Below are 14,569 nucleotides of genomic sequence, written 5' to 3'. Positions count from 1 at the left end.
CATCTTCTTGCGTGTGGCAGCGATCATTTTGTCCTCGGAAGGATGACAGGCTGAGTCAACCCCACCTGGTGTTAATTCAGTGGAAAGCGAGGCTCGAACTCAGGACCCTAAGATCCCAAGTCAGCCACCATAACTACTAAGCCAACACCAGGTTAGTTTGGCACATGAGACGCCGTTGGCATGTCACCCACTAGTCAACAAAACACGTGACATTTCTACACGTTTCTTTTGGCCGGGTTTGCGATGTGATGCGGCGGAGTTTTGTAAATCTTGCCACTCATACCAGATGGTGGGAAAACTCCAATTAAAAAAAAAAAACATTCCTTCTGCACCATTAAAATTGATTCTGGCTTTTGATGAACCCTTCAATCAGGTTATCATTGATTGTGTAGGTCCCTCACCCAAGACTAAGGCAGGTAACCAATACATGCTGACTATTATGTGTGCTTCCACAAGGTGAACAGAGGAGATACCTCTCAGAAAAATTACGGCCTCAAGCATTGCTTATCCGTTCGTGAAGTTATTCAACCTTGTTGGCCTACCTCAGGTGATGCAGTCTGATCATGGATCAAATTTCATTCCAAGGAAAGGGAATTCGGTCCTGGTGAAAATGTTTTGGTGTTGTTACCATTTCTGGGTCAGCCATTCCAGGCCAGGTATTTTGGCCCTCATCTCGTTGAAAGAAAAGTCAGCAAAGCCGACTACGTCGTCGTCGAAACTCCTGGTCGACGCAAACAGAGACGACTGCGTCACATCGACATGATTAATTAATATCATGCCAGAAAGCAACCAGAAAGTGTGGTCTCGGTCTCACTTGCAATACCTGCAGATGGTGCACAGCAGCAAAATGATTGTTGCAAGGAGGTGAAGCTTGACCACGTTCGTGACAACGCTTGCCGGAGTCCCACCAACACTGAGGTGTTATTACCCCTGAGATCAGAAATGAGGTCATTTGACTTCAGAACAGCAGGATCAAGTCCCAGACCTAGTATATGACTTTGCCCACTTGTTCACCGATGTTTCTGGATGTACCGACTTGGTGTACCATGGTGTGGATTGTAGAGGTCGGTGATGCCATGCCAGTAAAACAGCACCTGTACTGAATGAACCTTGTCAAGCTGGAACATCTTCAGAAGGAGGTTGAATACAGGTAGACAGTCTGGATTAATAAATATTTTATCAAGTTACCCTTCGTCCGGGTTACCGGTGCACTTGCCGCGGTATCCTGAGATCATATACATACATGTCCCCACATGGAAAACCCGAGACGCTGGTGATCAAGGGCTCAAGGCTTCAACAGGGACACAGATATATTCGGCTTTTTCGAAAACAAATTACAGAGGTTGAGGCTCATGGAAGAGACCCCTGCAAACACTAGAAAACGGTTTGAACGTGCAGTTGTCGGTGCTAAAGAAGTTGAACGGTCGTGCTCTGTGATACACAACATACAACGAGACACGCGTCGCCTGATTATTTCTCATCATTAAACTTGGCCGGACCCTTCCGCTCTTCAGCAAATGCATTCACCTGTGGCCAGGTGCCAAATGGTGCAGCCGTTCCCCGAGTGCTATGCTGTAAATTTGGTGCCAAATCAGTGTGGCCAAGTTAGCGATGTCATCATTCCGTTTGAGTGAGAAGACAATTCAGATTTAACTTGAACAGACAACTTCCTCGATTCCGATCAAATGCTCTTCACACACACTCAATGAGCCTGGTTGTGTGAAGTGGTTTTGGGTAGTTTCGTCTCACAATGGCACACGGTGTCTCACGTGATCTAAACCCTTCATTAACACCTTGGCAATCCGTCAAGATGCATCACAGGCCAGGTGGCTCCAAAAAGAAGGGATTACAAAATGCAATGGGATGCGCCATATGATCCAAATCTGAACGTTTTCGACAACTCGCCTTTAACATCATCGCACTACAATCGATGCTAATAGTTACCAACTGTTCGTTTTAATGACTTCATGTCACACCGAGTTTTCAATAACCAAGTAATCAATTTACTGTACTGAAAACACTCTGCTCCCTTTGGAATCATTAGAAAGTCACTCCCCCTTCCCTAGTGAGGAGTGGGAGGATTTTTTTATTATTTTTTTTTTTTTGTATACCTTGGTCGAGGCTCGTATGAGAGCGAACACACAACTCACAGCAAGGAGGCATGAGACAAGAGGGGCGGGAGTGGAAGGGACAAAACATTGGGGAACAGACACAGGTGAACTGTGGAAGGGAGAGGGATGGGGATGGGACGGGGAACATGGCGAGGAGAAGATGGACATTAAAGGGACTTTCAGGAAGGAAAGCAGGAGAATTGAAGGAAGTGGGCTTGGGTGGATTATCGGGGGTAGAAAAGATCGAGGATTTGGATGGGGGAAGATAAGAGGTGGTGGTGAACAGCTGTTTTGAAAGCCTGAAGGGAAGAATGGGAAAGAATAGAGTGAGGAAGTTTATTCCAAAGGCGGGAAAAAAGAGGAATGAAAGAGTGAAGATGAGCAGTGATTCGTGATTTTGGTAGTTTTACCAGAAGGGGGTTGTTGGCGGACCTTGAGCGCCCTGTGGAAATGTGGTTGGGACAAATCGCAGAGAGAGCAGGGGGGCAAGGCTGGAGAGGAGTCGGTAGAAGACAGAAAGACCACCGACCAACCTGCGGTGATTGAGTGAGAGGCCCAAAGACTCAGCTTCATTGCGGGAGATGCCAATGATCTTAAAAGCCCTGGTTTCGACAGCGTGAAGTCGAGAAAGGTGGGAGGCAGGAGCACCAGCCCAGAGGGGAGAGCAGTACTCCATCAGGCTACGGACAAAAGCTTTGTAAGTGGTCAGGAGCTCAAGAGGGCCGAGGAAGGACTTTGCACGACGGAGGATTCCCAGTCGGCGACTGGCTTTTGAGGCAAGGTTGGAAATGTGACTTTCCCAGGAAAGGTCATGGCAGATAGTGAGACCCAGAAGCTTGAAAGAAAAGACTTCTTCCAGAGGATTGTTGAGAAAGTGGATGGGGGGGGTTTTGTAAACGGTCCTTTCGAAGAGACATAGTGAGAGTGTGAGATTTGTCTGGATTGAAAGACATGTTCCACGTGTTGGACCAGTTTGTGATTTTATCCAGATCTGCAGTGAGCGAAGAAGCTGCTGCTTGCCAGGCTGAGGGATGACAGATGGTACGGCAGAGGGTTGAGTCATCGGCAAAGAGAAATAGAGGATTTTCCAGAGAGTCCGAGAGATCATTGATGAAAACCAGAAAAAGAACAGGGCCCAGAACGCTACCTTGAGGAACTCCAGCCTGCACAGGAAGAGGGGATGAAAGAACTCCATTTAGGGCCACACGTTGACTGCGACAGGAGAGGAAGTCTGCGAGCCATGAGTGGAGATGGCCTTGAATACCATGGGCAGAGAGTTTGGTGAGTAGGGCAGGGTGCCAGACTGTGTCAAAAGCACGTGATATGTCCAGGGATACGGCTCGGATTTCCTGTCTGGCATTGAGGACCTCCATCCATTGATGGGAGAGCAGTAGCAGCATATCTAGGGTAGAGTGACCTGGTCTGAAACCAAATTGATGATTGGAAATCAAGCCATTGGAGAAGAGGAAGGATTTCATGTCTGAAGCGATGATGGATTCCATAACCTTGCTGATGATTGGGAGAAGGCTGATTGGTCTATAGTTACAGGGATCTGATTTGCACCTTTTTTATGCAGGGCAGTGATGTTAGCAGATTTCCAAGCAGATGGCAGATGACCTTGGGAAAATGAGAGGGTGAATAGAACAGAGAGAGGGTGAGCAAGAGCAGGAGAGCAGGCTTTGAGGACACGTGGGCTGATGCCGTCTGGACCGGTTGCAGAATCTGACTCGAGGTTTGAAAGCAAGCTCTCCACCTTGTCAGGAGAAAAGGATACAGAGTCCAGGGACAGTTGGGTGCGACTGGGTAAAGTGGGTAGAGATAGTGATGGGTTTGGGACACAAGATTTAGCTGCAAACACCGAGTTTAGACATTCAGCTTTATCACGTGTGGAATCAGCAGTGCGGCCATTTGAGGTAAGGGAGGGGATGGAGGGGGAACATACACCAGAAACAGATTTGATTAAACGCCACCAGGATTTTGAGGAGGGAGAGAGGTTTGAGAGTTCAGACTTGAGATGAGAAAGATGTTGTTTTCTGGCTCTCCTGAGGGTAGCTACACACTTGTTCCGAGCTTTGTGGAAAGAACTGAGATTGCCCTCAGTTGGGTTTGCTTTCCATGAGGCAAAGGCAAGTTGTTTCAGGACAATACAACTGCCTCGCCACAAGCTTCAGTAAACCAAGGGCGGGAGGAAGGGTAAGACAACTGAACACGAGAGGGGATAAATCTGTGCAAGAGGTAAGTCCGCGAACTTTTATTTGTGTCCGCGAACTGACCCTGGGTACGATCAACACGTACGCGGAATTTGGTGGAGATCGGGCCAGCCCTGGTTTTTTGTCTACAATTTTTCAGATGGACACACACACTTCCCATATTTAACATAGTACGATTCTATTATAACATCCACCATCGAACGTGGAAGGAAATTGTGTTTTCACCGATCTGTTTGTCTGTCTGTTTGTCTGTCTGTGTACAGGATATCTCAAAAAGTTGTTTATGGATCTGGATGAAATTTGGTGTGCAGGTTGGGTGTGTGATGAGGATGAACTGATTACATTTTGGTGAAGATCCAGATCCAGATCCGACTACTAGAATATATCTTCTTCTTCTTCTTCTTCTTCTTTCAGCTGCTCCCGTTAGGGGTCGCCACAGCGGATCATCCGTATGATCCGCATAGTGATTTGGCACATGTTTTACGCCGGATGCCCTTCCTGACGCAACCCTGGTCGCCTCTTACAACACAGGGATATGGTACACCTATTTTAACCGGGGTATACACCGGCCCAGTACACTGGTACTCATTTCGCCAACCTCAGAAGGATGACAGGCTGAGTCAACCCCCTGGTGTATTAATTCAGTGGCCCAATGGGGCTTGAACTCAGGACCTTTTGGATCCCAAGCCGCTGCCCTAACCACTGCGTCAACACCAGGGTTCGACTACTAGAATATATATATAGTGATTCTTCACCATAGAGAGAGAGAGAGGGGGCCAAAAACGATATATATCACGATATCTCAAAAAGTTGTGGACGGATTCGGACAAAACTTGGTGGACAGGTTGGGTGTGTGACAAGGAAGAATTGATTAGATTTTGCTGAAGATCCGGATCTGGATACGAGAGTTTTAAAGTTATTCTTCACTATTGAGTGATCCGACTAAAAACGATACAGAACACGATACGTTCTCATTGATCAGGCGTTGCGTGACGGGGGTACGTGCCCTTCCGAGTACCCAGGGCCGGATTTAGGCATGGGCAAGCTGGGCAGTTGCTCAGGGGCCTCCACAACCAGGGGGCCAACGCATATTTCATGAAAAAAAATTGTAAGGAAAAATGTATTCGTGAGTACCTGAATGGAAGTTGGTAGTTAGTGGAACAGATATTAAATATTCATCTATAACCGACATAAGATATTCATCATATCTCATTCTCTATTTTATATAGAAGTTCAGATTCTTTGTTCTTGAAAAATATACTTTATGGATGACTGTAAAGATGTCTTGTCACCTTTTTAATATTCTAAGGTAGGGTGGGCCTCCACTACTGAAGGCTGCCCAGGAGCCACCACATGTCTAAATCCGGCCCTGCGGAGTACCCTTCTAGTTTTCATCACGATTTCATACCCGTTTGGCATTATGAAAGGGTTACTCCGAACCATTAATCAGCATCATGAAGGTTTGACGCCAGTTCATTTGGGCTCATTTCCGTGACTTTATAACCCTTCAGGCAGTGCAGCCTCTCCCTGCCCCATTGTGTGTGTGTGTGTGTGTGTGTGTGTGTGTGTGTGTGTGTGTGTGTGTGTGTGTGTGTGTGTGTGTGTGTGTGTGTGTGTGTGTGTGTGTGTGTGTGTGCAGCGGGTAGCCAGCACAGCCAGGGTGCTTGTTACACTTGGCCACAAAAACGGATTGGTGGGGTTTAGATTCCACCGAGGACTTTACAATGCAGGGTGGACATTATCATCCACAGGGAAGTACAATGTCTTACTGCGTTGTTGTCAAATGTTCGAGGCTTGCACGTCCTTACGAGCGATGACAAACACCTCAACAAACATCATGGTTTCAACCACATCTGTTTTTACCGTGGGCATTGTAGTAAGGTACACAACACTGGCACACAATAGGGTGTGTTAACGGTCTCCTATCTATAACCCCTCTCTCCCCCAACCTCAGGATACGGGCATTGTTTGTCGAGTCCTGAGACTATGCCCAGGCCACCGACAAGGCCACAATTGCAGGAAACGTCTATTTCAGGTTGTTGCCGTTTTCTCACAGTTTCCATCATAAATAATTGCCGGGGAGAGACCAAGGGGACGTGGGGCCAGACCCCCCCCCCCACCGCTCAGAGATCACAATTGGCTTCCTCCAACAAACTCGACTCGACCACACAGTCAAACTCAAATACTGTTTAATGTGTTACTGTTCATATATGTTACTGTTTAAAAAGTGTTCATCACGAATGTTAATAACCAAGGTACTGGTCAGTAACAATAACCCCACTCCCCCTCCCCCCCCCCAAATGTGGTTCAATGTTGCAGTATCCCGTTGATGTAGATTGTTTGGAAATATCAATTCACTTGACAATAGCAATATCTCCATGAGCCTCGACTTTGAATTAATAAATAAATAAAGTTAAAATTTCATGTAATTTTCATTTTGATTCACAGATGAAGGGCCATCAACATATTCTGTATGCCTGGTGTTGGCTTAATGAGTGAGAGTGGTGAGCTTGGGATCTGAGGGTCCTGAGTTAAAATCCCGCTCAGCTGTTGAATTATTACCAGGTGGGGTTGACTCTGCCTGTCGTCCTTCTGAGGTCGGCAAAATGAGTGGCAGTTTGCTGGTATACCGTGTCGGAGTGTCGACCCGTCCAGGATTGTGCTCAAGAGCCAAAGAGACTGCTTCGGCAGCATCAACGTTCTGCACAGAGTATGGTCCCAGTGGATGGATGGATGGAACATATTGTGTGTGTAAATGTCAGGATGAGGGATTAAAGGGAAAAACAAATAAATAAAGGAAAAGAGGGTGGGAGTTTTAAAAAGGGGGAAGATCGCAAAGCTGAGGAGTAGGGAGGTTTGAGGAGGTACAAAGAAGACAAGTGGTTGTGCAAGGCAGATGGAGAGTTAACCCACCACCAACCACTACCATACATCCACCCATTGGGACCATACTCTGTGCAGAGCGTTGGTGCTGCCGAAGCAGTCCCCTTGGCTATTGGACACAATCTCATGGGGTTTAGAGTCCACTACTTTGGACATCGCTTAAACACTTGCTGGATATTCCAATCTGTTGTGATGGTCTCTTGAGAGGTGCATGGCACGTCTCACTATGTTGGGTGTCTGTTGTGACACACCACTTACCAAAACCACTCAGAAGCATGACGACGCCGATGGAGGTTCAATTCGAAGTAAAATCATGATGTCACAATCACAAAATCAACAACAGACTTGCTTAAAGGTATGGCCCATTCCATTATGTGGGTCACCTGAGGGGGTCATCTGAGTAGAAGAGGGTGAAAATTTGGAGACAAATTTGAAAGAGGAAGGAAAGGGGAGAATGTAGACGAGACGGGATACTGGAAGAGCTGACAATAAGAACAAAGTTCGAGTGAAGTTTAAAAATAAAAAAGGTTATTGTTACGGACATAATATGTAGGTATCCCCTTAATCGGGATCACGCATGGCGATATACCATATTGGTAGAGATCATCAATATGGGTCTAATGGAGCATCCGTGATAGTGGGTTCAGCAAGGAGACCATTTTAGACCGAGTTTGGATCAAACAATTCACGTGTGCACGGTCGTCCCGTCTGTCCACGCACAGTCATCCCGTCTGTCCACGCACAGTCATCCCGTCTGTCCACGCACAGTCATCCCGTCTGTCCACGCACAGTCATCCCGTCTGTCCACGCACAGTCATCCCGTCTGTCCACGCACAGTCATCCCGTCTGTCCACGCACGGTCGTCCCGTCTGTCCACGCACGGTCGTCCCGTCTGTCCACACACAGTCATCCCGTCTGTCCACGCACGGTCGTCCCATCCTGTCCACGCACGGTCGTCCCATCCTGTCCACGCACGGTCGTCCCATCCTGTCCACGCACGGTCGTCCTGCTCGTACATGAGAGGCTGCAATGTAATGTCTTGTATTTGGAAGCCATTTGTAAAAACAAAATGAGTAAAGACTGCAGAACAGAGATGTCATGGAATCGCTCTTCCATAACCCTCGATCTTGGATAAAGGGGGAGAAGCCAGGGAAGCCTTGGAATCACTCTTCCATAAGCCTTGATCTTGGATAAAGGGGAAGAATCCTGGAAGTTTCGATCTTGGATAGAGGGGAAGGAGTCTGGAAGTCTCGATCTTGGATGGAGGGGAAGGAGTCTGGAAGTCTCGATCTTGGATAGAGGGGAAGGAGTATGGAACTCTCGATCTTGGATAGAGGGGAAGGAGTATGGAAGTCTCGATCTTGGATAGAGGGGAAGGAGTCTGGAAGCCTTGATCTTGGATAGAGGGGAAGGAGTCTGGAAGACTTGATCTTGGATAGAGGGGAAGGAGTCTGGAAGTCTCGATCTTGGATAGAGGGGAAGGAGTCTGGAAGTCTCGATCTTGGATAAAGGGGAAGAAGCCTGGAAGTCTCGATCTTGGATAGAGGGGAAGGAGTCTGGAAGCCTTGATCTTGGATAGAGGGGAAGGAGTCTGGAAGCCTCGATCTTGGATAGAGAGGAAGAAGTCTGGAAGTCTCGATGTTGGATAGAGGGGAAGGAGTCTGGAAGCCTCGATCTTGGATAGAGGGGAAGAAGTCTGGAAGTCTCGATGTTGGATAGAGGGGAATAAGCTTGGAAGCCTCGATCTTGGATAGAGGGGAAGGAGTCTGGAAGTCTCGATGTTGGATAGAAGGGAAGAATCCTGGGAAGCCTTGGAATCACTCTTCCATAAGCCTTGATCTTGGTTCGGGGGAAGAAGTATGGGAAGCTTTGGAATTACTCTTCCATAAAGCTCGATCTTGGATAAAGGGGAAGGAGCCTGGAAGCCTCGATCTTGGATCGAGGGGAAGAATCCTGGTAAGCCTTGGAATCACTGTTCCATAAGCTTTGATCTTGGATCGAGGGGAAGAAGCCTGGGAATCCTTCCTCTTCCATAAGCCTTGGGAAGCCTGGGAATTAGGCACAAGGTCCTGGTAGAGACGAATCCGGGGACATTTAAGGAGCATTTGATGATCGCTCCGAGCAGGACACAGATGGCGCAGGAGGGGAGCTCGTGCTCCAGCACGTCATTGGGTTCATTTTTACGCATTTCCGATTTAGCTTCAGCTTCGCTCACATTTCTATGTTCCGCTACAATCCCGCACCTGATCATTTACAGCCACAGGTGTGCTCTGCCCGACGAGACATGCGAAGTGATTCTTATAACAACGGAGATGTTCGCACGGATCACGGGTCCGATCACAATGGCATTGAAACCGACCGCGGCCCACGATGAATCGGTGCAAAAGAACCCTTACCGCTCTCGAAGCACTCCACAACCAGTAAGAGGGCTCCTCGTTCGGTTCACCACTCCGACTCCGGTCCGCACACCTTGCTCGCCCTCCTCTCGATCCCTCCGACAACTGCGTGGACCCGCGCCTACATCCCCTGGAGGACACGCCCATTTAGCTGTCAATCAAATCTGTTTCCCCGCCCCCTAAGTCCAGACTGCACTCATTTTTCGCTTGTTCTTCCTTTTTAATGAACTCAACGTGTTCGAAGAACTTTCTGCTGTCGACTTTCAAAGCTCATCTCATGCCCCAGGTCATAAAAAATCATAATAATCTGATTATTAAAACGTTTTGTAGATTAATCATGAAGAGAGAGATTCAAGGCAACAACCAAAGTTGGGCAAAAGGCAAGAAGAAATGTGGACAGGTGAGGTTAACAAACAGGTGAGGTTAACAAACAGGTGAAATTAACAAACAGGTGAGGTTAACAAACAGGTGAAATTAACAAACAGGTAAGGTTAACAAACAGGTGAGGTTAATAAACATTTTATAGTGAGGGATGAAACGCTAAGGCCGTGTTGATGGGGATTTTTGTATTAAGGTTCAAGAGCATAAACCAATGATGTGCCAAGTGATGGAGATTTTATATGATCTATAATAATAAATGTGTATTGTGTATCTATCTATAATAAATAAATAAATAAATAATAAAATCTATAATAATAAATGTGACTGTGTGTGTGTGTGTGTGTGTGTGTGTGTGTGTGTGTGTGTGTGTGTGTGTGTGTGTGTGTGTGTGTGTGTGTGTGTGTGTGTATATGTGTGTATGTGTGTCAGTCAGTCAGTCAGTGTGTGTGTGTCAGTCAGTCAGTGTGTGTGTGTGTGTGTGTCAGTGTGTGTGTGTGTGTGTGTGTCAGTCTGTGTGTGTGTGTGTGTGTGTGTGTGTGTGTGTGTGTGTGTGTCAGTCTGTGTGTGTGTGTGTGTGTGTGTGTGTCAGTCTGTGTGTGTGTGTGTGTGTCAGTGTGTCTCCTCCATAACTCCAAAACCATGAAACCTAGCAGCCTGAAACTTTGCATGCATACGAAGAAAACTCCAAGGAAGTACAGGAGTGAAAATTGGGTGTTTCGGTTAATTAAAACATTCCTTTTGACGGTAATCAACGGCATTATTTAATTCGATGCTTCCTCAGGCGATCCTCGGCCATCTCACTCTTTATGGGGTCTTAAGGAGTTTCCTGGGTAACCTCGCTGGGGTCTGAAGCCGCCATGTTTTTTTGGCCTGCTCAACCATGCCTTGACTTGGAACAGGCCGCAACGATTTCTTAATGATATAATTGTTTTTTTCACTTTCCTCACTCATATCATTGAATTCCTGTTCATCATCGCTACGAATCGTTGTGTACATCGCTTTTGTAAGTACTATAGTTTTCAAATTAGGAGCTTGGAGAAATTTCATGGATTATATGATACGAATTTCCACAATCTCCTATCACGGATTAATTAAAGTATATCATCGAAATATTATTTCGGTTTTGAGGATCGGATATCGTCCGGACTAAATAAGTGTCAAAATCTGTTGTGAAATCTGATAATTTAAAGAAATAATGTCTTATAACTAAGCCGATACACCTATTTACTTTAATCAAGCAAGGCTATGTTCCCTCCTTCTTCATAAATACATAATAAAATGTGAAATTCCCAAACCATTAAACTTATCTTTTTCTACTGTTTGGAGAATTATCTTGAGTGAGCAGAAAAAACTAGGAATGTGACAAAATTAACTCGTTTCATTGAGCTACATCATTTAATGTATTCACTGTTCAACCTCATGCCCTGGCCCCGAGAGGGACCCACGCCCTGTCCTCCAAAGGGACTCAGTCACCCTGAGCGAGCGGTTCGTGCTCCGACGCCCTGAGCGAGCGGTTCGTGCTCCGTCGCCCTGAGCGAGCGGTTCGTGCTCCGTCGCCCTGAGCGAGGGGTTCGTGCTCCGTCGCCCTGAGCGAGCGGTTCATGCTCCGTCGCCCTGAGCGAGCGGTTCGTGCTCCTTCGCCCGAAGCGAGGGGTTCGTGCTCCGTCGCCCTGAGCGAGCGGTTCGTGCTCCGTCGCCCTGAGCGAGCGGTTCGTGCTCCTTCGCCCTGAGCGAGCGGTTCGTGCTCCGTCGCCCTGAGCGAGCGGTTCGTGCAACGTCGCCCTGAGCGAGCGGTTCATGCTCCTTCGCCCTGAGCAAGGGGTTCATGCTCCGTCGCCCTGAGCGAGCGGTTCGTGCTCCTTCGCCCTGAGCGAGGGGTTCGTGCTCCGTCGCCCTGAGCGAGCGGTTCGTGCTCCGTCGCCCTGAGCGAGGGATTCGTGCTCCGTCGCCCTGAGCGAGGGATTCGTGCTCCGTCGCCCTGAGCGAGCGGTTCGTGCTCCGTCGTCCTGAGCGAGCGGTTCGTGCTCCTTTGCCCTGAGCGAGGGGTTCGTGCTCCGTCGCCCTGAGCGAGCGGTTCGTGCTCCGTCGCCCTGAGCGAGCGGTTCGTGCTCCGTCGCCCTGAGCGAGGGATTCGTGCTCCGTCGCCCTGAGCGAGCGGTCCGTGCTCCGTCGCCCTGAGCGAGCGGTTCGTGCTCCGTCGCCCTGAGCGAGCGGTTCGTGCTCTGTCGCCCTGAGCGAGCGGTTCGTGCTCCGTCGCCCTGAGCGAGCGGTTCGTGCTCCGTCGCCCTGAGCGAGCGGTTCGTGCTCCGTCGCCCTGAGCGAGCGGTTCGTGCTCCGTCGCCCTGAGCGAGCGGTTCGTGTTCCGTCGCCCTGAGCGAGCGGTTCGTGCTCCGTCGCCCTGAGCGAGCGGTTCGTGCTCCGTCGCCCTGAGCGAGGGATTCGTGCTCCGTCGCCCTGAGCGAGGGATTCGTGCTCCTTCGCCCTGAGCGAGCGTTTTGTGCTCCGTCGCCCTGAGCGAGGGATTTGTGCTCCTTCGCCCTGAGCGAGGGATTCGTGCTCCGTCGCCCTGAGCGAGCGGTTCGTGCTCCGTCGCCCTGAGCGAGCGGTTCGTGCTCCGTCGCCCTGAGCGAGCGGTTCGTGCTCCGTCGCCCTGAGCGAGCGGTTCGTGCTCCGTCACCCTGAGCGAGCGGTTCGTGCTCCGTCGCCCTGAGCGAGCGGTTCGTGCTCCGTCACCCTGAGCGAGCGGTTCGTGCTCCGTCGCCCTGAGCGAGCGGTTCGTGCTCCGTCGCCCTGAGCGAGGGATTCGTGCTCCGTCGCCCTGAGCGAGGGATTCGTGCTCCTTCGCCCTGAGCGAGGGATTCGTGCTCCTTCGCCCTGAGCGAGCGGTTTGTGCTCCGTCGCCCTGAGCGAGGGATTTGTGCTCCTTCGCCCTGAGCGAGGGATTCGTGCTCCGTCGCCCTGAGCGAGGGGTCGTGCTCCATCGCCCTGAGCGAGCCGTTCGTGCTCCGTCGCCCTGAGCGAGCGGTTCGTGCTCCTTCGCCCTGAGCGAGCGGTTCGTGGTCCGTCGCCCTGAGCGAGCGGTTCGTGCTCCGTCATTCTGAGCGAGTGGTTCGTGCTTCGTCATTCTGAATGAGTTATGAAATAACACCCGATTTCCAAGCCGTTTGCCATATGGATGTGTTTTCGAAATTACAAAGCCAAATGTTTTTTTCACACATCACATGCAGCTCTGTGTATAAAGATTAATGTTTGATATATAAATACAACGTTGTTTTTTTGGTGAAAGCTCCACAAGGTTTCTGGGTTGTATGCAGTAAGTGCTGAAGTTCATAATCACACTGACTCCTAGAGTGTACCAGGTGCGGTGGGACACAAGAAGCACGCGGGCCAGCATCTACTCCGCTTTATTGCACGACCAGAAGCACACTCCTGCCACCCCTAGCAGGCGAGGCATGATATACGAAAACCCAATCACGTGACGCAGCACACTCCTCCCCTCGTAAAATGACCCGTCACATAACGAACGGATAATCACAACATGACCATCGGAAACCCATCAACACTCATAATCCTCCAAGTACCGCGGCCGCACCCTGACCCGCCTCGGACGGGCAGCGCCGCCAGACAGCCCAGGCTCAGACGCCTCCCGGCCCGGTCGAGGTGACACCCTCGCCGGACTCGCACTTTCTGCAACACCAGCTATTCCCGACTGCCCAACCTGCTCGACGTCCCCGGGTAGGACGGCATCAGGCGAAGCCCCCCCCCCCGGCGCCGGCCCAGCCAGCCCCGGCGATACAACGTCAGGTGCCGGCGACACTACCGGTGGGGGTCCCGCATCGTTCAGCTCGGGGAGGTGTGAGGGGGGTGACGCTGAACAGCGATCATGCATCTGGTCCACGTGCCGCTTCCACACATCCCCACCATCAGTCCGCACCATGCAATTCGCCGGCCCCAGCACCACAGAGACCACCGCCGGCACCCATTTGGAACCGTGGAAATAATCGCGCACCATTACCCGCTGCCCCACCTCGAAGCTGCGCAGCCGCGTCGGACGCGACATCGCCCCACTCCCCGACCCTCCAGGTCGTAACAAATCCAGCGTGGACCGCAAAGCCCGTCCATAGAGACGAATGGCCGGCGAATCACCCGTGACAGGATGAACTGCGTTCCTGTAATGGAGCAAAAAGACATCGACCACCGCCTGCACAGGTGCAACACCCCCCCTGCGCAAAGCCCGCTTCAACATCTTGACAAACGACTCAGCTTGGCCATTCGTCTCAGGATGATACGGTGCGGACCTTAGATATCGAATACCATTCTGGCGCATAAACTCATCAAATACCCCCGCGATGAACTGCGGACCATTATCAGAGACCAGGATCTCCGGCAACCCTTTATTAGCAAAGATCGTCCGCAGCTTCTCTACTGTAATGTTTGCTGAAGTATGCTGCATTACCACAACCTCCGGCAATTTAGAGAATGCATCAATCACAATCAAAAACATCTTGCCATAAACCGGTCCCGCAAAATCTACATGGACCCTCTGCCAAGCTCGGTCTGGCACAGGCCAGAGACCCGAAGCTTGACG

General features: G+C 49.9%; 1 protein-coding gene across 5 annotated transcripts in view; it reads right to left on the bottom strand.

Moving 5' to 3' along the window:
• Nucleotides 1-9,753, bottom strand: part of LOC147020934 (uncharacterized) — a 37,961-nt gene extending 28,208 nt beyond the window's left edge. For all 5 annotated transcript variants that reach the window (XR_015060672.1, XR_015060670.1, XR_015060671.1 and 2 more), the window contains exon 1: nt 9,601-9,753. The gene's annotated coding sequence lies outside the window, so the exon portion shown is untranslated. The remainder of the gene's footprint in view (nt 1-9,600) is intronic.
• Nucleotides 9,754-14,569: the final 4,816 nt, after the last annotated feature.

The sequence above is a fragment of the Eptatretus burgeri genome, chromosome 8, assembly GCF_056783735.1.
Source record: "Eptatretus burgeri isolate ZD-2024b chromosome 8, Ebu_testis_v1, whole genome shotgun sequence".
NCBI classification, from domain to species: Eukaryota; Metazoa; Chordata; class Myxini; order Myxiniformes; family Myxinidae; genus Eptatretus; species Eptatretus burgeri.
Note: the sequence above shows the minus strand (reverse complement) of the source record. Positions and strands in the feature narration are given on the sequence as shown.